Source organism: Rattus norvegicus, chromosome 10 (assembly GCF_036323735.1).
Source record: "Rattus norvegicus strain BN/NHsdMcwi chromosome 10, GRCr8, whole genome shotgun sequence".
Taxonomy (NCBI): domain Eukaryota; kingdom Metazoa; phylum Chordata; class Mammalia; order Rodentia; family Muridae; genus Rattus; species Rattus norvegicus.
The window spans coordinates 88,703,150-88,727,726 of NC_086028.1; the positions used below are offsets into that span (position 1 = coordinate 88,703,150).

Genomic DNA, 24,577 nt, shown 5'->3' on the forward strand with positions numbered 1-24,577 from the left:
GCAGACACACACACAAACACACACACACACAGACATATACACACAGACACACACACACATACACACAAAGACATACACACACAGACATATACACAGACACACACACACACACACAGACACACACACACAGACATACAAATACACAGATATACAGACACACACACAGACACACACACAGACATACAAATACACAGATATACAGACACACACAGACACACAGACACAGACATACAGACACAGACACACACAGACACACACAGACACACACACGCACACACATATACAACTACATAGAAACACACAGACACATATAATAGACAAACACACAGACAGACAGACAGACACACACACACACACAACCCTAAAGAGGTATGCAGTGTTACAGACTATCCACCTGTTCTTCTATGGATGAACTGTTTCCAGATTTTCACTTAGAAGCAATACCACAAAAAGCCTATCCTTGTTCACATTTTTTGTACAGTTGGGAAATAATTCTGAGCGGCTAATCCTGGGATTGGAATTTCCCGATGACCCTTTGTTAGTGGGGTCTCTCTTTATCTCCTAGTTCAGGGAGTCAGGTGGTTCTCGTGATATTAGTTATTTGCTAAATAGCCCTATATTACCCTTTGTCCTTAACGTGTTTCTAATCCAGCCAGGGAGAAAATGGTCAGATTGATTATATTTCATTTAGTCTATATTTATTTAAATGATAAATGAGTCCTGAACGGTGTTAGAGCAGTATGGCCTTTGGCAGTAATTTGCCCCAACACATTACTTATTAATTAATGCTGGAGAAGGGCCAGTCACATAAAGAAAAGGACTTAAGATCCTGGTGCAAATCACTGGCCTTTCACATCTGAGTAAGATACACGGGGCTTTACTGGATGATTAGCTGCAAGAAACACTAATGCATACAGAGTTTGGCATGCAGCAGGGGCGCTGCCAGTGGGAGATGGGAGCTGAGAGAGATGAGTTTTGCCACAAAATGAACAGCCTTTGCCTGACTAGAAACACAAGCTGTTTCAAAGGCTTTGCCTGTGCCGAGCTGGTACACACCTCCTTAGTCAGTCAGCAGTACTCACCGAAGGGCTCAAACACTCTGAGTGGAAGAGGAGGAGAGGAGGGGGAGGAGCAAGAGGAGGAGGACTCCGAGCCGTAGGTAATAAAGGATCGCTTCTGAGGGTAGTTCCAAAGAGCCACCTGCACCCCCTGTCTAGCCTGTCTCTACTGGTAAGGTCTCAGCACAGAACGGACTGACGGGATGACCTGGTGACACCTGAGGACGTCAGCAGAAGGGCTGAAATCAGTTGTCTCATCATATCCTTGGGTGTTTCCAACATCTGTTGTCCTTTGCAGCCACACAATTACATTCTGGTCCATGTTCATGGAAATTCATGCTGGCAGCTGCTACTGCTCACTCTGTATTATGGGATGCATGTGTTATTTCTTAAATCATCACAGGTCTGAGCAAGACCCTGACGTTATATCCTTCATTTTTATTTATTCACTTGCGTACTTATATGAGACAGGTCTGGCTATGTATCCTAGTTGGCCTGGAACGTATGATTCTTCTGCCTCTGCTTTTTGAGAGTTGGGATTGCAGGTATAAGCCACCATGCCTGGCATCCAATGTCCTTTATACGGAGGAGGAAACCGAGGGTCTGTAGGTCACCTGCACAGTGTCACACTGCAGGGAAGAGGCAGCAACCAGACACACACGAAGGACTTTTAGGTCAAAGTCTACTCTTAGCCACAACACCAAGTCTTCTAATACCTGAGCTTTAAAAGGTGGCACTGAAATACAGAGGCTGTTACAATACAAAGATCTGCTAGTGAAAACCCCAGGGACGGACCCAGGAGGAAGCATCTCCATGGCCAGTGGTGAACAGACAGCCTGTGATTTAGAAAAAGACGCAGACAGCAAAGACTGCAGGCTGGAACTGTGGCAGGCCCGTGTTCCTGGGCTGCGGGATGAGAATCTCATCCTGGAATGAACCCATGACCAGGTCCAAGCTGGCTGTAACTATGATCAAGTCTGGTTCTGGGCATTGTTTGGTTTGTTTGTTTTCTTTTTTTTTTTTTTTTTTTTTGGTTCTTTTTTTCGGAGCTGGGGACCGAACCCAGGGCCTTGCGCTTTCTAGGCAAGCGCTCTACCACTGAGCTAAATCCCCAATCCCAGTTTGTTTGTTTTCTAATGAAGCTCTGAGCACTGGCCGCTAGGCCACAGTCAGTACTTGGTCTTCCAAACCCTGACAGGGGTATTTGATAAACCTTAAAAGAAGAGTGTTACATTGAACCTGCAAAAACTGCATCAAGAAAGCCAATGCCAATGGAAGCACAGCGAGGGGCGTGATCCACAGTGGTCATCATGACGTCACAACGCAGAGAAATGCAGAGTGAAGAGAGGTGTCAAGGGAAACACCAATTACATGTGAGCTTCACTCCAGACCATAATATCTTATGTATGTCATGCAAACACACTTTCGGTGTCCTTTATATATGCATACGGGGACATTTCCTATAATTAGCAATTCTCATGAAATGGGAGTTGATGTAGATACCGTTCAACCATTTCCAGAGATTTCTGTGTTACCCCACTGCCTCGCACTAGACCACAGCACAACCTCTCCCTCCCTTCCTAGCTGTATTTTGTTTTGCTTTTTTGAAACAAGGTCTTGCTATGTAGCCCAGGCTGGCCTTGAATTCACAACCTTCCTGCCTCAGCCTCCTGAGTCAAGTGTGAGTCACCTCAAAACCAGTTTCTTTGATAAATCAAAAGGCACTTCAGGATCTTGCCAAGTCTTGAGGTCATCGTTATAAGTAACAACTGTTACTGTGAACCGTGAAACAACTCTCTCTAACCTTTTGGAATGATTCATAGTGAGGAGCTGTTCCCTACACATGGCTAATCCTGCTCCGTGGCCTTCCTTTCTGGGCTTACACAGGTGGGGACTGGCTTCAGGCCCTAGATAAGGGAAAGCCAGGCTGTGTCCCAGTGAGGGAGGAGGCTTTAAGGTCATTGTAGTCACTGGTGACTGGTTCTGAAATTGAGGAACTAATTTGAGGAACTTCAGAATAACAAGAAACCCAAACAACTTGGCTTTCTGCAGAAGACTTCCAAGGTAGGGGGATGGGAGTGGTGGGGGAAGGAGATGCAGCATGGTCCATTCTCTGGAGCCATGGCCATGACCTACTTTTAGAAGCTGTGCCCTACATATTCTCTGACAAACTCTCCCAAGTGATCAGCTGAAGACACAGTGGCAGGGGTGCATCTGATATGTCTGTTTACACTAAAGGCAATAATTTTGCTCTCTCCTGAGGTGAAAAATATGAAAGGTATGTTCTGGAGAGAACCTCAGACTGATTCCTTCGTGAAGGGAGGGAAACAGGAAAAAGCCTATGGCCCCGCTTACTGTCTTACCAACAGGCAAGAGTCTAGACTTGCACCTTGAACTTTCATTGGATGACAAACACCTACTCTACCCAGTGGGTACCATTTCCCAAGTGCTGGACTAGTCGATGGTAACCAAACCAAACAAGAGCTTTTCCTGTTCCCAACCCTGAAAGGCCACCCTGGAATACTGCCCCTAGTTGTCAAAGGGCTGTCATGGGTCAGGACTTGAACCATCTGCACACGCTTCAGGTCTGCATGGCACCAAGCACTGTGCACTTCCGACCTGACTGTGTTAGAGCGCCTGTGTGCTGATGATGCTGAAGACTCCAGAGTGCTAGCAAGCGCTTATTCCAAACCGACAAGCAGAACAAGGCTCTTAGAGGAAAGAGATGCTCAAGTCATCCCAACTTAGACATGGCAGGCTAGGAGTGAGGGTGGGGGCTCCTCCTGTGGAAAAAGCTCTCTCTGTGACAGCATTACCTCAAGCCAGAGCATGTCTCCTTATGCACCCGCTTTCCCTCCAGGGTGAGTTCTTTAACAGAAGTGCCCATGTTTCATTTGATTTGATTTTTTAGTGCATGCTCAATGGTATAAGAGCCAATGAAAGCATCACCAGACGAAAACACAGTAAAATGCATAGGCTATGTCTAATGTCATGGCTTACTGAACATTATAGATGAACAACATAGCACTCTGTAGTACCAGCTATATTCCCTCATGATAGTGAGGCTTCATGAAAGAGAGCTATGGCCCTTAGCCACTGCCCAGATGAACCCCATGGTCTCCTACCTCGGGAAGAGCTCAGATAAAAATCTGAAGAATTTTCTAGTAGACTGTCTATTGCTTCAGCACCGTAAGGTCAGGAACCATAAGTTGGACCATCACCAGTGGGGCGTGTATGTGTTCTACCTACCAGAGCTTGGCAGTTCACACGCTTTACCAGCATTCCTTGAGTGAACGAATGACTGAATGGCCAAGTGTGGTAGTACATGCCCGTCATCCCAGCATTCAAGAGGCAGAGTCAGGGGGATCACTGTAAGTTCGAGGGCAGCCTGAATCACACGGTCATCACAGTTATAGGTTAGCCGGAGCTGCACAGCGAGGCCTCGTCTAAACAAATAAAACCAAAGAGGGCCAGCAAGATGGTCCAGCAGGCACAGGCACTTGCCTGGGTCTGAGACTAGAATCCAGGTAAAGGGGAAAAGACACAAAGGTGTCCTCCAACCTCCAAGTGTGAAGGTGGCACACATCCTCCCACCCCTAACACAAACACACACACACACACACACACACACACACACACACACAAATAAAATGACTATAGACCATAGACCGTGGGAGCTTGTCAGGATTGGTATCTGTGTGCTCATACTGCCTGGTCACTTGGCAAGCTCACGGGGATGGCACCCATGGCTGCAGAAGGGGACCACACCAGTGACTATCTTCCTGCCTGCATCCAGTAAGAAAGTCTGGAAACTGATGCTGAAACCATCATCAGCATCATTCCTAAATACTGACCTGGTGACCCCCTTATTTCTACCTGAGCGAGAAGATGAGCCTCTGCCTCTCTGATCCACACAATATTCACCAGGACTGTCTGATGGAAAAGGTGGACATATAGGCTCTTTTACATTTCTGTCTATAAGGCCACCCTGGGTTCAAGGAGCTGTTCACCCCCTTAACTCCCCTAGGCAGTACACTCTGGGTCTTATCTTAACTGGCAATCACATCCTCATTTGTGGCCGGCTGAACACTTTTCTTCCTCACCTCCCAGCCTCTCCTCATACAGTAATTCTGGTCAGTAAAGAAAAAAGCCAGGGTCACCAGAAGGATCAGCTGTACCCACTCTTTGCATGTACAGGGACCACTATCCAGATATGACATCATGCTTTGCCCTCAAAGGCCTCTCCTGGAGAGGAGCCAAGACAGTCTGGCTGGGATCACACTGGCTATTCGGGCTCTGCTGGACACCTGTAAGCCATGGGCAACACGCCATGTCTTCAGAGAGGAAAGATGCAAATGCTTCTGGCTGCCCAGTGGATTTGGAACCTCAAAAATCAATTATTGACAATCACTCAAGGCCCACACTAGGTGAGATACTGCTTGGGAGCAGAAGAAAGTGCCTTTAAGGTGGAGACAACCTTTGAGACTTCCGGGTAGCCCTACCTAGACTGTATTTTCTTATCAACCTTGGCCTTCTTTCAACCACATCAACCTTATGGTAGAGAAGAGAGTCAAATAAACAGCTTTCTGTTGACATTTTCTTAGACACAGGGCAGAAGCCACACAGGTTCCACCCTTCCCAGGCCCTGTAGAGTTTGCAGGGAGCCTGAGAGTGATGGGTTTAGTGTGGGGAAACAGACAGGGGAGCTGTTTGATAGGGTAAAAGTCCTCTGCTGGGGGCAGCTCCTGGGTCTGGTGTCAACGTGATGCAGTACAGAGCTCAGGCTTGGTTAGCCCATTGCTGGAGGGTCTTATTCAATCTTTTGCAGAGAAAGGTACAGATACTAATTAACGAATGCTTGCCTCCCATCCGTCACCACACCCCCAAGTGCATCCTCGAGTGTGTGTGTGTGTGTGTGTGTGTGTGTGTGTGTGTGTGTACACGTACACCAGACAGTGACTGTCAGGTGTTTTCCTCAGTGGCTTTCCTGTCTGTCTGTCTATCCACTCACTTACTCATTAAAACTGGAGCTCCCTGAAGGCTGATTGGCTGGCTAGCAAACTCCCAGGAGCCCCCAGGATCCTTACTCTCTGGCTCTAGCACTGGGGTCACAGGAACACAATGCTGCACCTAGCGTTTGATGTGGGTTCTGAACTCAGGTCTTCGGCTTGCAGAACAGGCACTGTGGCCACTGTACCATCTCCCCAGGGCCCCTCCCTCCCTTTCTTTTCTGTTTCTTTAAGACAGGGTCTCGGGGTTGGGGATTTAGCTCAAGGCCCTGGGTTTGGTCCCCAGCTGGGGGGGGCGGGGAGACAGGGTCTCACTAGGTAGCCCTGGCTGTCCTGAAACTCTATGTATACCAGGCTGGCCTTGAACTCACAGAGATCCACCTGCCTCCTTGTGCTACCATGCCTGCCTATTATATATATATATATATTTTTTTTCTTTTTTTTCGGAGCTGGGGACCGAACCCAGGGCCTTGCGCTTGCTAGGCAAGCACTCTACCACTGAGCTAAATCCCCAACCCTCCTATTTTATATTTCTAACAACTTGTTCTTGATAGAATAGTTAAGGCCTAAGGCATTTATTTATTTATTTATTTATTTATTTTTAGCTATGCTAGTCCAAAGCAAGTTGAAGGGATGGCTAGTTACCTCAGCTTACTGGGATGCGGGTACTGGGGAGGACTCTGTGTTAGGGAATCAGAACACTTGCAAGGGATTATCAGTTCTACTGAGCCGATGAACAGTCAGGTGCACCTTGTGGATGGCCCTGGACACGCAGACCAGCATGAAGTACACCAGTCAAGGACACATTGTGAAAGGCCCTCTGTCTGTGGACACTGCTTATGGACAGTTCTCAGGAATGAGAATCAGCAGAAGCTTTGACCACTGGAATATGGGAGGGAAGGACGGCTCAGGCCTTCCCTCTGATGCTTCTTTCTGGGTTCAGATGCTGACCCTGGTGAGTGGAGACAACTGAGTAATGAGTTTGCAGTCCCTCAAGCTCCCTGAAACCCAGGGAGCAATAGGCTTTCCTTCCCAACCCCTGGAGCTCTTGTGAGCCTTCAATTCAGGTGGCGAGAAGGAAGGCAAGGGTGAAAAGGGTTCTCCCCAAATCTCTCATCTCCAAGCACAGTTTTTATCTCTAACTCTGCCAAGGGATTTCCCAGTTCCCCAGGGCCAAAGCCTCACTCCTGTCACTCTGCTGATTGTCACTGGAAGTGAGCCATTTTCCACCCTCAAGGTGGCTGGACTCAGGACTGGTGACACTGCTGACCTGGGCTCCGTGCCCTGCCCACATGACCCACCAGAGGATGGGTCTGTCAGTCAGCAAGCTCCAGGAGCCTCCCATGAGCTTCCTGCTCCCTAATCCTAGCCCTTGGGCTGGAATGAGGGTGATCTTTAGCAGAAGGCTTTTCAACATGGTCTGCTCAGGACTTCCTCTGCAACTGGGCTGGGGAACAAATGGCCTGTTACCTACACCCCTGCACGAGTGACTCACCTTCCAGAGAAAGTACTCCCCTCACCTAAACAAAGCTGCTTGAAAAATGACTAAGGCACCTATCAAATACAGGCAGCCTGTGGGCCAGCCAGTGACTGAGCAGGGTCCAGACACCCTGCTCTGCCTTCACCTCCAGCCTGGAAGGCGAGTGCCACCCTGGGCCTGCTGCTTTCATTTTCATCTGAGCAAGCTCCTCACGAGGCTTGACATCCGGTGATTTATTTTTTCTAAAAACTAGGTTCGCTTCAGAAATGACTCTTCGCCTATCAAGACAGCTTCCCCAAGAGAAAACAAACGCTGTTTAGAAAGAATGTCAGCGTGATGGGAGCCAGTATTTTTGCTTTGTATTAAGAGGGAGAAAGGAATTTAATACTCTCCCCAACCCCCACCCCCGATCCATGATAACTGAAGCAGAATCTGCAAGGGCCTGACTGTAGAGCCAGGGCTCTCAGACCTGGTCAGAGAGATAAGACAGTTTTAATGGAAAAATGGAGAAGTGGGGTGCCATGGGCTGATGGAAAGCTATACTCCCCCCAAAGAACCAAATGTTGTCTCCTTGTCCCCCAGTGGCTTATATCCTATAAACAAACTTTTCTCGAACCAGGTCAATGCTGGGACCCACTTAACCACATGGAGGACATGAGGGACCTCCCAGGCAGGTGCAGGTCTGTTTGGATCAGAGTCCCGGGAGGCCCTGCACAGGTAACCTCTTATTTAGGACTGCAAACTCCTAGGTCTTTCTAGGCTTATCTGAAGTATTGGGAGGGCAGGATGTAGAACAAGCCTGAGGGAACCAGGGGCTAAGGAGATGGCTCACTGAGTAAATATGTTCACAGCCCAGCCCAAAGACCTGAGTTTGCTCTCTAGAACCCACACAGTGGAAAGAAAGAAGTGACTCTTGCAAACTGTCCTCCGACCTTCACATGGGTGCTATGATACACACATGTGCACACACAATGAATACATATAATACCTTTAAAAAAAAAAAAAGGCTGGGAAAACATTACAGCCAAATGCCCCAGGCAAGGAAGCAGACCTTGGAGGGCCTGCTTAAGAAATGACTGACCTGTCAGGCACTTCGACTTTTCTTGACATTATCTTACCAAAGACAGATCTAGTCACAATGTAGTAACCGCCTGCTGCTGCCCTAACAACCACGACAATGATGGCGGTCACTGTGCTCAGCTCAGCACACGGATCCTCTCCTTTCTTCTACTTGAAAGGGCCCCAGGAAATGTTTCTGACTCCACTGGAAGAAGAGGCACTCTGGGCTCCCTGAAGCAATTTGCTTGAGAGCACACAGACAGTCCCAGGCAGACAGGCCCTGACCCAGGTCTGTCTGACAACATAAACCACCACAGTGGATGTGGTGGCCCTGTGGACAGGCTCTCTCACTGGACAGAGCACTTGATCCTTCTCTCTTAGTTTCCACACCTGGAAAAAGATCATAGCCACACTTGTTCAGAGAGTAGGCTTTTACTAAGGACTAGAACCAGCAATCGCTACATAGAGATATCGATGAAGAATCGTTTTGATAAGGGGATACTCAAAACTGCTTCTCAGGACTAACTGGATTCAAAATGGATTTTTGGGGGGGAATGTAGGCTTGTGATTCTTGAGCAAGTGAGTATTATAAACCAAGGATATATATGTAAAGAAAAGTCACTTTAGATTCTGGGCATAACTCCAAATTCCTAAGATTTACTGTCTGTCTTATTTAATCCTCATTTTAAAGAGCTTAGCCTCTCTTTACTGTAAGAAAACAGAAAGGTTATCTACAAAAACCATTACCCGGTGTACACAATTCCAAAGGATTTCTACCAGGGAGCTCAAGATGAAAGAATGAAACAGCAGGAAGGGAAGGAGGGGGGGTCTCAATTTAAGCACGAATACAAGAACACACAGGCTTCTGAGGAAAGCTCCCTTTGCCCTGTCCCTCGGGCTGTGAGAGAAGCTCGGAACTCAGGCCCTACCTCAGCACCCTGCTCAGAGCTGCTGAAACGCGCTCCTAGACTGCCTGCCTTCCACCTGCCTTCCTGTTCTGCCCCACAGCCATCAACCTTGCAGTCGGCCTTACCAAGTGAACAGAGTGTTCGCACTCGAACAGCTCACCCTACCCGTGAAGACACTCAACCCATTCCTTTCCCTTATTCGGGATCCTGCTGTGCAGGGAGGGCTGACTTATCCACTCTCTGAACCACCCCTCTTCCCACCCGCTTCATGCTGGTGCCATCAGAAGTGCCCAGGGTGCTCAGAAGCCTCCGGTTTAACTGAAAGACTAAAATGGGGCAAACAGGAAGCATCAGACACAACTGCGGTAGTGACTTATTAATCACGAAAGCAGAATTTTAGTTGCATTTTAACCTTTTGCCAGGAAAAAAAAAAGCATCTAGTTGATGGGTGCTATCGGTGGAACCGTCAGCCCGCGTGTGCTGCGAGCTGACCTTTTACTGGGTCTGAATTTGGTTTTCAGTTTTCTTTTTTCTCCTAAGGGGGGAAAAATCTGTCAAGCCAATCAGGATTAGCCTGTGAGGTCTTCCCAGGGGAGTAGCACCTGTAAGAAGCCCATGTGCTGTCCATTGAGACAAGGGGAAAAAAAGAAACAAAAAAACAAAGTGACAAAGTGACTTCACAGGCAAGTGATACTACAAAACTCTTAAAGAGAGGGGAAAATGGCTCTAAAGGAACGAGCCTAGATTTAAGCTTTTATCTATTTCACATCCGTCCAGTCTCCTACCAGACCCTAGCTAAGGAGGAACCCTTTAACTCACCAAAAATCTCACAACGGTTGTCTAGGTCTGGACAACCAATCAGGGTGAGCCCTGTCCTCTCAACCCCAAGCAGATCACAAAGGAATCAGTGTTCATCGGGAGAATCAAAATGAGGAACCACACTTTATCTGCCAAGGGTGAATGGCAAACCAGGCATTTTTGTTTGATAGGCGAAGGTTCATTGGCAGGGTCTCTGTCTGTGGTGCCACTCCCACAAACTCTAACAGACACCAGAGACAAAACAACAACAACGACAACGACAACAATGACAAACCCAAAAAACAAAATCCCTTCAGAACTGCTCTATCCACCCAGAAACAATCAGAAAATGACCTGAAGCCTGATCGCACAGTACTGTTTGACTTCACAAACTGCTGGTATGTATTTCTGGGTATGTAAGCTGGGTACTTACTTCTAAAATTAAAGTCAGACATATTAACTATTTTTACGAGCTGTTCTGAGAAATTTATCACACTCTTCCAAATAAATCAGGATGTCCTCTTCCTTCTCTTTCTTTCTTTCTCTCTTTCTTTCTTTCTTTCCTTCTTTCTTTCTTTCTGGTGTTCTGAGACAGGACCTTGCTCTGAAGCCCTGATAGGCTTCTAAGTCACAGCAAATCCTCCTTGTCCTAGCCTCCCAGTGATGGATACAGGTGTGTGTCACCATGCCTAGTTTTCAAGATGTCTTAAAGGCGTTTGAAAAACTCAGAAAGCTGGCATCCACCCAAAGGAATTGCCTTTGACATCACTTTAAATACAAGAGGAAATCCACACGCACTTCATAAGCAAGTCAAGAGTCTTCAAAGCATCCTCTTACATTAACAGCAAGAAGATCAGCCCAAACCTTCCCCCCCTCTTTTCTCTAGCATAGTTACATTATACTGTTCTGATTCAGGGATCTGAAGAACTCCCTCTCACTCCTGGCTCTGAGGCCACAGACAAGGTATGTCATCCCCTCACCTGATTCAGGTATTTCACTTACCAACGGGACAACAGTCTATGCATCTCACCACACCTACCACTAAGTGGGAAACTCATTAAGCAAAAACAGGTAAAACTAAAGTCAGGATACAGTCCTCTAATCTTTCTGAAAGACTGTGTTTCTAGATCTGTGCCAGTGTTCCAAAGTCCACTGGTCATGGTGCCACCCCTCATTCATTTCATTTTTTTTTTTTAGCGTCCCTAATCCAGCCATGATTGTTCATTGTCTCCAATTAACAACAACAACAACGACAAATTGTCACTAAGACACTACTGATACTTGAAACTTTTCTCCACTCATCCTCTTGACAACCCGTGCCCACCCCTATCCATCCTTTAGGGCTGACAGCCATCTTTTAATCTCAAAAGATGGGGTGGGGGGGACCTTTTCTGAAGTTAACACGATGAGGCTCCAAAGCAGGTGGGAATCTCTGCCTCGAACAAATGTTTCTTTTTACTTAGTGACAGGTGGCTGAAAGTTGCCAGAGCCGCGATGAGCTTCCAAGATAGGACTAGTACATATAAACAGACCCCAAAAGTCCCGAATAGAACACAGAATTACACAGAATGGTAAGGACCATCGAGGAGAGAGGATATCATCAGCGACTAGCACTGCACTGCTGAGTGCCCAGAGCAGTGTTCCTCTCAGAACAAGTGATCCCAAGCAGTTCACTGGGAAAGGCTGCGCATATCATTTCCTAGGACAGTGGAGCGATCACCTTCTCTTGGGGGGCACCCAGGAGCCGGGTCTGGCAGTAGGGCGGCTGAACTTGATGGCACGGACGTTGGGGAAAGGGAAACAGACAGTACCCGCGCGCGTTCCGGGCAAGCGTGTGACCCATGGGTGCGCGGCCTGGAGGTTCCAGGCGAGCAAGGCGTTTCGAGCGTGGCGTTGATGGCGCTGAGCGTGCGAGCGTGTTAGACCGCAGACACCCGGCCACCCATCCCAGCCATCCCTCGTGGACAGCCAGGTTGCAACCCGGCCCCGGCCTGGGAGGCGCCCCTTCCCTGCCCGCTCCCTCAGCGCCCCGCTTTAGGTCTCGGGGTTCTGCCCAGTCACCTACCGGCGGAGCGCCGTTCTCCTCAAACAAGCGAGTGTGGCGCTTCGCTGGCCAGCGATCGCTCGGGGCCTCAGCTGCCCCTCCCCGACCACGCCCCCACATCTAGCTCCGCCCCGGGTCACGCCTCCCCCCGTGGCTGCGACTTTGCTAGCTTCCCGCCTCCTTTCTTTGGCCCCAACGCGACCCTTGATCCCACCCATTCCTACAGGTTAGCCAATAAGACATCTTGTTTCGGCCGGCTTGCCGTCCACTGCTCAGCAGCGATTGGCTAGCGAGGCCTCCCCCAAATGGGCACTGTTTCCGGCCAGGGCATCTAGAGCCGACGGCTGGGTGGATGGGCGGGCGGTAGGCGAAGGAGGCCAGGGTGTTGGTTGAATCACGCATGCGCTCTCCACTTGGGGCAAATCTTTTACGGGTTGCATTCTTTTTGAGGTTACGGGAAGGAAGGGCGACTCTACGCATGCGTGGGCATTCCCAGCTTCGGCTTTGGTTACCTTGGAGACGGCGGGGCGCTCTGTCTCCAAAGTCTTGGGTTTCTCTCCATTCTGCTTGAGGGCGTGGTTGCTTGGTGGAGGACTGGTGGGTCTAGAAACACTTTTTTGGAGCACTTAGTGTGAACCCGGTGCTGTAAAGTGTGTGAAGATGAGTTTGCTTTGCCTGCCCTCGAGAAGTGTGGGGAACCAAAGGCCTACGTAACACAGGCCGGGTGTTGAAATGCCGCTCTAAGGGAGCATGCAGATTTTGTGATATAGTCTCCGTTCACCCCCTGGAGAGGCTTCGTGGTGTGTGTGCTGAGCACAGGGTCCATCCTAAACTACAGAGCCAGGGAGATCTGGACTTTGAAAGCATGGTGTCTACAGTGCTCTTTTTAATGGGGGTGGGAAGGAGTGTAGGGAATGTATGGACTCTTTTTTTCCTTTTCTAACTTTGCTAATAGACCTCCTTTGCTAATGTACCACCAGCTTCTATCTACTGGCAATAAGAAATTACAAGTGCGTAATTTTGAATGTTTCCAGAATGAAAGATGTGCTGCTGCGACCTTAGGGACTCTGCTAGGAGTCCTATCTGCAGATGCAGGGACTGGCTGTACAATGGGAGTGGAAGCCATATTCTTGTCTGGTCAGATCCAGGAACAGCCTGTCTGGAAAGGTTTGATCCAGGGCCAGGCCACTGTCTGCTTGTGACCACTTTGCAGACCTAGCTTCTTTCTGGAGACAGTTCAAGCAGACCTCTGTCGTCGGACACCAAGCAAAGCCATTCATTCAGACTATATGGAAATCCCACAACCTGGCCTGCATTTAGGAGGCCAATCTGAGCTGCACAGCCTAACTTCTGTGTGGAAACAAAACCAAATAAACAACAACCCGAGAGGCTCACCCACTCCCCTGGGCCACAAACACCTTAGAGCAAAGCCTGCAGTTGCTAATAGCCCATGTTGCCTTAGTCTCAACCGGGTCAAGTGTTGTCTCTAGAACTATTTCTGGCTGGGACTCAAACTGAGTCTATATACTTCAGTATACGCAGAGGCTATATGTCAGTCTCTGAGACATATCTTGTCTCTGCTAGTGGCCAGCTGAGCGATGGTAAGACAAGGGGGGAAAAGGGGCTGGGGGCTTCTGAAAAAAACTCCTTCCACCCCTAAGGTTTGGCATCTCAGTGAGTCAGAGAGAGGCAGAGCTGGGCCAGATGTACAGGTCGGTATCAGGTCTCTTGGGTGTCTGTCTCTCCCCTCCCACCACCTGTTTGCCTCTGGGCAAAGCACTTCTCAGGAAAACTGTGGGCAACAGGCCCAGAATCTGCAGACGCTCCCTGCAGGGCTGGCTCACTTTTGCCGGCTCCTTCTCACCCCTCCTTTCTTAGGACAGCCATCGTTTCTGTGCTTCCTAGCTTTCCTGATACCCTCTGTCCCGGGTCCCTTTCGTGAGTGGTCTAGTCCATTGAGATGATTGCTCTTTAAGCCTACACCCAATAGGATGTGTTAGTGAGAACAGACTCAACTCTACCTTGACACAAGGCTCTGCAGGAGGGTCAGCTTGCGTGTGTGTGTGTGTGTGTGTACAAACCACTGGACTCATTAACAAGGAAAACATTAGGGGAAAGCAGCGCTTCTTGGTTTCGGCTACTTCTCTTCTGTCTCCACAGAGTATGAGACAAGAAGCAAACACCCCTCTTCTCTCTCCCAGAGAGCCCTGGGGTATCTCTGAATCTCGAAATACCCACCCACTAGGAGAGCTTTGGGGCAAAATTGACTTCCTCCTGCTCTAAGTCATGGCAGTCTGGGCAGGCTTTGAGCCCCTGAGTCACTTGTGCAACTTCAGCTCAGCTTTAAATAAAATAATTGACATTTGCAGGGTGACTCATACTTGGGGCAGTGCTGGCCTCTTAGTACTCAGGGGGTTTCACAGCCCATCTATTTCAGGTTTGGAGACACGAGAGTAAGACTCCGCCAATCTGAAAAAAAAACAAAAAAACAAAAACAAACAAACAAACAAACAAAAAACAAAAAAAAAACCCACCAACAACAAAAAACCAAAAAAAAAGTAGGGTCTGTCTGTTCTGTAGACCTGACGATCCAAATCCAGGAGCTTGCATATGCTAGGCAAGTAATCTGCTATTGGGCTACATTCTCACCCTTTTTTCCCCCTTTTCTAAGTAAAATCTCTGTAGCCTATATGTCTTTATATATTGTTATTTATTATTATTATTATTATCTTTCTAGGTAAGGTCTATAATTCCCTGGTTTTTTTTTTTTTTTCTTTCTAGGTAAGGTCTCTGTGGTCTATAACTCCTTATTTATCCCAGGCTAGCCTCACACTTCTTCCTGCCGTCACGTCTCCAGCCTAGGGATAACAGCCACGCCCTATTCCCAGCTCAGCCTCTGTGCTTGTTTGTTTACATCACTCGTTTTTAAAAATTAATTCGTAAAGTCGTCATGCGAAGGAGTGGGTTACATCATAGCCTCTTCACACCCATGTGTCATTACCCTTTGCTCTCGTTCCTCCGCTTCTGGCTTGGCAAGAGATTAAGGACAGACTCTGCCGGAAACGATGGTGGGGTGGTGGCGTATGCCTGTGATCCCAGCACTCCAGAAGTGGGAAGCAGGAAGACCAGGAGTTCAATTCCATCTTCAACTACACAGTGAGTCTGAGGCCAGCCTGGGCTACATAAGACCCTGTCTTCAATCACCCAACAAACGAAAGAACGTGAGCTAGACACTGAGTATGTCCGTGAGGAGCCTCACTTGAATTACCTCAGGATGACATTTTGTATTGGACAGTCCACTAAAAGCCCTGCTGTTGTAGGGTGTTTAAGAGCATTCCTGACTGTCTCCAAGGTTTCCATACCCTGAGTGAAAACAAAAAACCCTGGATACTGCTAAGCATCCCCAGGAGCAGCCGTCCCTACTCGAGAACCCCTGCAACGTCACTACTGTCTTCACCTCGAGGAAGAGCAAACTGAAGCCTGGAAAAGAGGTGACATGCCCAGGGTCACTATGCTGTACCAGAAGATCCACGATTCAAATGACACAGCACTTCACACGCCCTGTAGGCAGGATTCCATAGAGATTTTGGGGTTCAAAAAAGCCAAGGACCCCCATCAGTTGTGTGGAGTTGGGTGCAGTGGTGAGACAAGGCTGTTTTAGGGGCCATTTGTCCTTTCCTGTTTGCCTTGGAGAAGGGGCATTGTCTTCAGGCCTTAGCACCTTTACCGAATGTCTAGTATGAAGGTGTTGGCTGAAGCACGTGAGTGAGTGCCGGTGCATCCCGGGCCCACATTCCTGTGAAATCTTGAGTTCAGGTGAGGGCTGGTGTGAGGACGACATGAGAGAGGATGTAGGCCTAGGGGCAGCCATTCCTGGAGAAAAAGGTATGCTTCCTCCCACTAGGGGCCTGTCAGAGCTGCAGCCCTGGTGTTAGTGCCGGTCCCCAGTTTGGACCTACCCCAGATTTCTAGGTAGGGGATGGAGAAGCAGTAGAAGAAACAGATAGATTCGGGGATGACTGTGACCTCACATTGGCAGCTTGAATGGGAATCAAGTGAATAGAATAAACATGTGAGTACCGCTCCCCCCACCCCCCATCCAAACTAGTTCCCAACATTTTCCAATTGGCCCATCTTACCACACATCCGGTTGATAGAAGGGACCATATAACTGGGAGGAGGAGAGAGAAGTGTCAGGATGAGAGGAAGAAGAGGTTCCAGCCTTGGCAAAGGGTGGAGCCATCTAAATGAGGCATTGACAAAGGTGACTTTACCAAGATCAGGCCTGGACATACCTTTCTGAGTCGCCCCACCTCCCTGACTTTGGCGCCATTGGAGGGAACCCTGGCTTAGCACCTGTACTTCTCAGTTCTCCATTTTCACCTTTTTTAAAAAAAAGATCTATTTATTTATTATATATAAGTACATTGTAGCTGTCTCCAGACACACCAGAAGAGGGCATCAGATCTCATTACAGATAGTTGTGAGCCACCATGTGGTTGCTAAGATTTGAACTCAGGACCTCTGGAAGAGCAGCCAGTGCTCTTAACCACTGAGCCATCTCTCCAGCCCTATGCTGTCTCAAAAAAAAAAAAAAATACTACCCCTGATCCTTCTGGTGGCATTAATCCTCATGGGAGGCCACTTAACACCATATTGTTCCACAGCCAGGGCCCTTGCTCCTGTAGCATCTTCCTTTCAACCCATGAATGCAACTCAGACTCCCAGCCTAAACATGTCTAACCAGCTAAACACCACCTTCCCCATCATCCTGGCTCTCCCGCTCTCCAATACACTGTTTCCCAGTGTCTTCTGTTTGCATAAACTCCTTGCAGGATGGTTCTGCCTACCTCCCCTCTCTGTGAACACCTGCTAATTTGGCTTCCGTTAAATGCCCCAGTCTCAGTTCCTATCTCCCTGTACTGCTCAGTGTGATGTGCTGAGCCCACGAGGGTCCGGCTGGGATCCAACCAGTCTCTGCCCTCAGGGAGCTTTTGCTCTAGTGAGTGGCAGAATCTAAGTCACTTCAGATGAGGACTTGAGTCATCTGGGCCTTGGTTGGGTGATGACGGAGGATGAACTATACTGCATCAGGCAGGAAGCAGCCATGCAAGCAGAATCATTCTACGCTCGAACAACATTTCATGGAGGAATAAGTTACACCGGAGACGGAAGAATGGCGAAGGCCGACAGAAGGCAATTGTGACCTGGAGTCCACTTCTGCCCCCTGGTGGGAAGGCCAGACAGGGCAGGGTCAGTCAGAGCCTGGGAGCCAGGGTCACTGGGGAACCACACAGAGGACTCACCCATTTCCACAGCCCCCCATTGAAGATGAACAGGGATTGAGGGAAAACATGGACTCTCCTTGTTGTCTGTCTTCTAGTTTCCTGGCAGACTCTGGCTGGCCTATGAGCTGGCAGGGCTCAGTTAACTGCAGAGAAAGTGAGGGTTAGACAGCAGGGCACACAGCCCAGGAGTGGGGGAAGATAGGGACTAGCTTCTCTGAGGGAGCTCAGGAAGGAAGGACTTGAAAGGGGGGTTAGAGGGGACAAACTCCTGACAACCAGCAACATCTGGAGCCAGTCCTTTTCTGTTTTCTGTCTCCTCCTCCTCCTCCTCTTTTTTTTTTTTTTTTTTTTTGAGACAATATTCCACTATGCAGACCAGGCTGGCCTTGAACTCACAGAAATCCACCTGTCTCTACCTCTCGGTTGCCAATGAATCATTCAGCACCAATTTGAGCGCTTTGCACGCAGCTGGTCCTTGACCTAGTCCTTGGTGACGGTGATGAATGAGGCAAGGGGTCTGTCATTCATGGGGTTGGGGGAATCAGCAATACAATAGAAAGGACAGAGGAGCTACTGGGTGAAGGAAGGTCACAGAGGAAAGATCAGAGAAGGTTTCGTGGAAGGGGTACCTCTCAGACGGACTGCTGCCATGCCAGGTGCGCCAGGAGGCCAGGCAAATGAGTAACGGGGAGCAGAAGTCACATGCCAAGGCGTGGCGATGGCGATGAAGCACAGCCAGCCATTTGGGAACTGGACACGTCAGACATAAGGGACAGGGAAAGAAATGTAACTCACACTGAAGCCTGTGACCTGAACTGTGGAAGGCAATGCAGACCACCATAGCAGATAGGGCCCCGGGAAAAGACAGATTAAAATACTAGATGGACTTTTCACTCAACGTCCCTTTTCAAAACATGTAGCAGCACGGCAGTTTCGGAGCAGAAGACCAGCTACAGAGCTTGGCAGTAAGATGTGACAGGGCTGGACCAGGGCAGTGGCAGGAAGTGGTGACCTAGGACAGAGTCGTCACAGGGAGAGCTGCAGTAGCAAGAAGCCATGGTGGATGGAATCTGGCCAGGGGTAGAAGGCGCATCTAGGATGCTGGGGCCACGAGCTGAGGAGAGAGGTTCTGTTGGCATTTCAGTCGCTCTGCCCCTTCCTCTGTCTTCTCAGAGTTGCCTACTTCTAAACTGACACCTCCACTTGTAACTTTCAACCTGAGCTCTGAAGTAGAATTTCCACTGGCCCGGAGAATGTGTCTACCTTCTAGCCACCTGACATTGTCATTTCTACACTTCTCTGTGTCAATGATGTCACTGCCAGTCCTCCAAGATGGAATCTCCATCACCTCTTTGTGCCAAGTCACACCTTCTTCTTCAAGTGGTTCCTGTTGTGTTTGGAACCTCCCTTTGTCTGTTCTATCCTTTTCTCCTACTTTCTTTTCAGTGTCAGTCCTTTCCTCTGTCTGTCTGTCTACACATCCATCCATCCAATCATCCATCCATCCACCCACCCACCCACTCACTCATCCATCCATCTATCATCTATCTATCTATCTATCTATCTATCTATCTATCTATCTATCTATTGCTATCCTTCCCTCCCACTCTCCCTCCTTTCCTCTCTTTGAGACAGGGTTCACTATGTAGCTTTGGCTGCTCTCACTAGTGTAGAACCAGCCGGCCTCAGACTCACAGAGCTCTGTCTCTTGAGTGATGGGATTAAAGGGCCCTGCTACTATGCCCATCCATTTAAGTACTGATCCTTTTTACAAGGTTACTCTCTCACTCAAAAATGTTAATGGATTCCCACTGCTTGTGTCTTAGGGTTCTATTGCTGTGAACAGACACCATGACCAAAGCAAGTCTTATAAAGGACAATATTTAATTGGGGCTGGCTCACAGGTTCAGAGGTTCAGTCCATTGTCATCAAGGCGGGAGCACGGCAGCATCCAGGCAGGCATGGCGCAGGAGGAGCTGAGAGTTCTACATCTTCATCTGAAGGCTGCTAGCAGAATACTGACTTCCAGGCAGCTAGGATGAGGGCCTTAAAGCCCACACCCACAGTGACACACCTCCTCCAACAAGACTACACCTTCTAATAGTGCCATTCCCTGGGCCAAGCATATACAAACCATCACAGCCTGCTGATTAAGTCCCAGCTTAATAGAGTGTTAGATGAAAGTGTGATTTGCTTATGGGGTTCCCATTCTCCCTTCATATATGATCAGAACTCTTATTTAATTATAGGGCTGACCTATTCAGGTTTAATGCTTCCTTGCAGCCCGGATGACTGTGTTACCCAATCCTGTCCAGGGAGATAGGTGGATCTAGCTGGTCCTTTGCCCTTCTCCCTTTTTTCTTTCTAGAGCATAGACTCAGAGTCTGGCAGCATGGAAGCCTAGAAATAGAAGTCAGCTTAAGGGTAAAAGTCCTCATTTGAGGGTTGGAGGAGGCCTGGATTCAATCCCAGCACAGCACAGATTAGATGTTCATTGTATGGTGGTCATCTTGGAACTCAGAAGGAAAAGGCAAGATGAGCAGAAGTTTAAGGTCCTCCTTGGTTACACCAAGGCAAGTTCAAGGCCAGCATTGGCTATATAACACCCTGCTTTAAAAGACAGTAACACAGGGGCTAGAGAAATGGCGTGGCTAAGGGCAGCTCCTACTTCTCTGGAGGATTCAGTTCCCAGCACCCTTGTCAGGTGGCCCACAACCACCTGTAACTCAGATCCAGGGCATCAAACGCCCTCTTCTAGTTTCCATGGGTGCCTACAGACATGAGCACATGCCCTCACATACAGATCATTCAAAAGTAGTGAAAAACAAGGGACTGGGCTGCTGACTTGGTTAGTAAAATACTCGCCACACAAACACGAAAATCTGAATCCAGGTTTCCAGCATCCCCATAAAAGGCTGGGCATGGTAGAGGCATGTCCGTAATCCTCGCACAGGGGAAGCACGAGGGCTCACTGGGGGATCCCAGGGGCTCGATAACCAGACGGCCCAGCTAGATCAGCGAGCTCCAGGTTCAATGAGTTGGTTTCTTGTTGTTGTTGTTATTTTTAACATCTCAAAAAAATGAGGTGGAGAGCAATAGAGAAAGACACCTGACATTGAACTCTGGCCTCTACACACACACGCACACACACACACACACACGCACACACACACACACACACACACACACACAGACAGAGACAGAGACAGAGACACAAAGAGAGAGAGAGAGAGAGAGAGAGAGGAGAAATATATAAACACACACGAACACAGAGAGAGAGAGAGCGAGAGAGAGAGACAGACAGACAGAGAGAGAGACACACACAGAGAGAGGAGAAATATATAAACACACACGAACACACACATGCACACAACAACAAAGTTCATCTGTGGAGGCAGAGCAGAAAGCCCTGAGTCTCCAGTAACCCCATAGAATTGTTACATAACCAGCGACGTTCCTAGGGATTTCCGGTCTTCAGCTTCAGACAGTACGATGAATCCCCCGGAATTGAGATTCTGTGATGTTCCTTCCTCACCCACACAGTGAGATTTGCAGGATTTAGCCAAGGTGAGAACCCCCTTCCCAGTAGACCTGGGATGAAATGACCTTGAGGCCAAAACTTTAAAATATCCTTAAGTACGTGCTTCCTAGGATTAAGTAACACATGGAGACGAAAGCCAGCCAGGTCCACCGCCCTGGTGCCCTGACATCACCACTCCTATTTTCTGAGAGAGGAAACTGCCCCAGGAAAGCAGTGGAAAGGAATGGGTGACTTACCCTGGGCTGAAGCACATACCAGGGACGTCAGTCAAAGATTGCGTGACTACGCTAAGGGCCGATTAGGAACAAGATATGTTTTACTCGGGCAAGATAAAGGATGCTCACGTAAGACTGAGGGAAAATCCAGATGTTGGGATCCAGAGATTAGTGCAGACTCTAGTCTGTGGGGACAAGAGTTTTTCCCAATAATCAGCCACATACCAACAGGACGTTTCCATAGGGGTACAGGGTTCCCCTCATGGTTCACTAGGTAGGTGGTCTGTGACAGGCCACAGAGCTAAGTCACACGGTGCACTTGCAAAGCTAATTCCTTTTCCAATTCCTGTCTTCTCTTGTCTATCAAACAGTCTGTGGACATGCTTGTGCACCCTGCAGAAGATCAAACTTGTTTCTTCTACGCCCAGCCCCTGGTGTCCTCTGTTGAATAAACCATTTTACCTGCTTTGCATTTTTTCCAGTATACCTCATGCATCTACAAACGTGTGGCATGCATTCATAAGGCCCCTTATCTTTATTGTGTGTATGACACGCCATAACACATGTATGGAGGTCAGAAGACAACTTTTGAGAGTTTGTTCTCTCCTGGGGAATCAAACTCGAGGCTTCAGGCTTGTGGGGAAGAGCATTTACCCATTCAGCCATCTTGTCAGACCTTTGTATGGCTCGAGGCTTCATGCTTGTAGGCAAGCATATTTACCCATTGGGCTTTCTTGTCAGAACTTTGTATAGCTTTTATCTAATTTTTTTAAACACACCAGGCAGTGGTGGTGCACGCCTCTAATCCCAGCACTCAGGAGGCAGAGGCAGGCAGATCTCTGTGAATTCCAGGCCAGCCTGGGCTTCATAGAGAAATTCTGTCTCAAAATAAACAAACTAATTAATTAATCAATGGTAGTGGGCTAGTAATATGGATTGGTGGCTAAAAGCACCCGGCATCAAGCTTTACCTGAGTTCAGTCCCTGGGACCCACCCGGTGGAAGAAGAGAACTGACTTCCAAAAGTTGTCCTCTGACCATCACACCCATGCCCAAGTAATACGCAAACACAAAAGAAAACGGGAAAATATGAGTGAATGGAGTCGCTGGAATGGAATGGAGAAAGGCTTCGTTCAGTGCTACTCCATCTTCTATGCCTCTCTCTGAGGCGGGCTAATCTTTTTCTTGTGGTGGGGGTACTCCAGCTTGAACCTGGGCCTTTGCACATGCTAAGCAAGTATTCTGCAGCTGCACCATGCGCCAGCCTTTGTAATTGCATTTGGTACTTGGGATAAAGTCTCATGTAGCCGTGGCTGGCTTTGAACTTCTGATCCTCCGCCTCCACTCGTGGGTGTTGGGATTACAGGCATGTGCCTCTCCGCCCTACTTGCTGGCCTTCCTTTTACTTTTTTCTTTTCTTTTCTTTTTTTTGGAGCTGGGGACCGAACGCAGGGCCTTGCGCTTGCTAGGCAAGCGCTCTACCACTGAGCCAAATCCCCAACCCCTCCTTATACTTTTTTAAAGATTTGTTTTTACTTTACTATTTCATGCATACGAGTGCTTGGCTGCACAGATGTGTACGAGCGCATGCCTGATGCCTGTGGAGGCCAGAAGAGAGATTGGGATTCTCTGGAATAGGGTCACAGGTGGTTGTGAGCCACCGTCTGAGGGATGGGAACTGAACCCAGGTCCTCTCTGAGAGCAGCCAGTGCTCTTGGCTGCTGAGCCTTCTCTCTGTGCTTCTTTTCGATTATTTTCTTTTGAGTCTACCTCAGCCTGGCTGCCCTTGAACTTGTAACCTTTCCGTCTCAGCCTCCTGTGGAGCTGGGATGGCAGGCCTGCATAAACAGGCCCAGCTAGCAAGCCTCTTTAACACAGTATCGGTGTGAGAGTGACCGTGTCAGCGGGCCATGGAACCTGGCTAGTGTTCAGTAACAATACGTGGTTGTTACTGGGATTAATTATTAATTAGCAAAAAGAGTACTTACTGAATTTCTACCTCCAAAATTCGAACATTCCTAGCGAAACAATTTAAAAAATTTTAAAAGGTGGCGAGACTTAGAGAAAACGGTAAATGAATAGCACAAGTGGAAACCCGGTGGGATTTCACACAACCGAGGTTGGGAAATCACCGAGTAAAAATGGAAGAGGCTGGAGCCATGGCGCACTGGTAAAGACCATGGCTACTCTTCCAAAGGACTTGGGTTTGATTCCCAGCACCCACATGACAGCTTACAGCCTTCTGTAACTCCAGTTTCAGGACGTCTGATGGTGTTTTGTGGTGTCTCCGGGTCCCAGGCACACGCATGGCGCACAGACATACATGCGGACGAAGCACCTATACACATTAAATAAAAAGCATTAAATTTAGAAAATTAATAAGCAAGAGGAAGGCTAGACTATCGTGTATTGGGTTTTGCTTTGCTGCTGCCAGGACCTTGTACATTCTGGGCTGGTGTTTAATGCTCAGCTATGTCTGCAGCTGAATGCTTGTACATTTTGGGGTTCAGGCAGCCTCACCTCCATATTTTTTCCTTGGCAGCTTATTTGATTATTTTTTCAGTATTATTTGTATTTGTTTTTTAATTCTTAAGAGTTTCTGAGGGGTTGGGGATTTAGCTCAAGGGGTTGGGGATTTAGCTCAGTGGTAGAGCGATTGCCTAGGAAGCGCAAGGCCTGGGTTCGGTCCCCAGCTCCGAAAAAAAGAACCAAAAAAAAAAAAAAAGAGTTTCTGAGGGGAACAAAAGAGTTTCTGGTCATGGTAGATTTTTCACTTAACAAACTTGTCATAAATGGACACGGAAGACCTTTGGTTTAATGAACTGTCACAAGTGGGCATTCCTTCAGAGTGTCTCTTTCCCTCAGTCCCACAGCTGTCCTATCTCTGTCATCCCTGGCTCCGGAGACATTCGGAGGTGTTTTTTGCCCAGGGCCTTTATGCAGCGTCCTCAGTCAGATGAGCACCATCCGGCTCAGGCTTGCCCAGCTCAATTCTCTTAAAATATAACATGATGAAATGACTGAACGCAAATACGCCTTCTAGGAGATTGCTACGGCCGAACCTTTAGAACAATGCCCACAGCCACCCGAGGGCCCGTGATCAACCACGTCTTGTTAGCTAAAGACACAAACAATTAGCCTGACGGAAGAAATGTAGATATAGGCTTGCGCACCTGGT

General features: G+C 48.3%; 1 protein-coding gene and 1 long non-coding RNA gene across 6 annotated transcripts in view; one reads left to right on the forward strand and one right to left on the reverse strand.

Moving 5' to 3' along the window:
* The window catches only part of Map3k14 (mitogen-activated protein kinase kinase kinase 14), a 50,253-nt gene extending 37,733 nt beyond the window's left edge, over positions 1 to 12,520 (reverse strand). The window contains exon 1 of one of the 2 annotated variants that reach the window (NM_001108301.1): positions 12,378 to 12,443. The gene's annotated coding sequence lies outside the window, so the exon portion shown is untranslated. Of the gene's footprint in view, positions 1 to 12,377 lie in introns of both variants that reach the window. The other variant, XM_039086418.2, reaches the window with a different exon arrangement.
* On the forward strand, positions 1,932 to 21,876 carry LOC120095297 (uncharacterized). 4 transcript variants are annotated; one of them, XR_005490776.2, is made up of 3 exons: positions 1,932 to 12,953; positions 15,138 to 15,847; positions 21,772 to 21,876. It is a non-coding gene; the product is annotated as an uncharacterized LOC120095297 (long non-coding RNA). The 4 variants fall into 4 exon arrangements; XR_010055829.1 differs by having other exon boundaries at positions 1,932 to 12,284; XR_010055827.1 differs by having other exon boundaries at positions 15,138 to 21,876.
* The last annotated feature ends 2,701 nt before the right edge of the window (positions 21,877 to 24,577 follow it).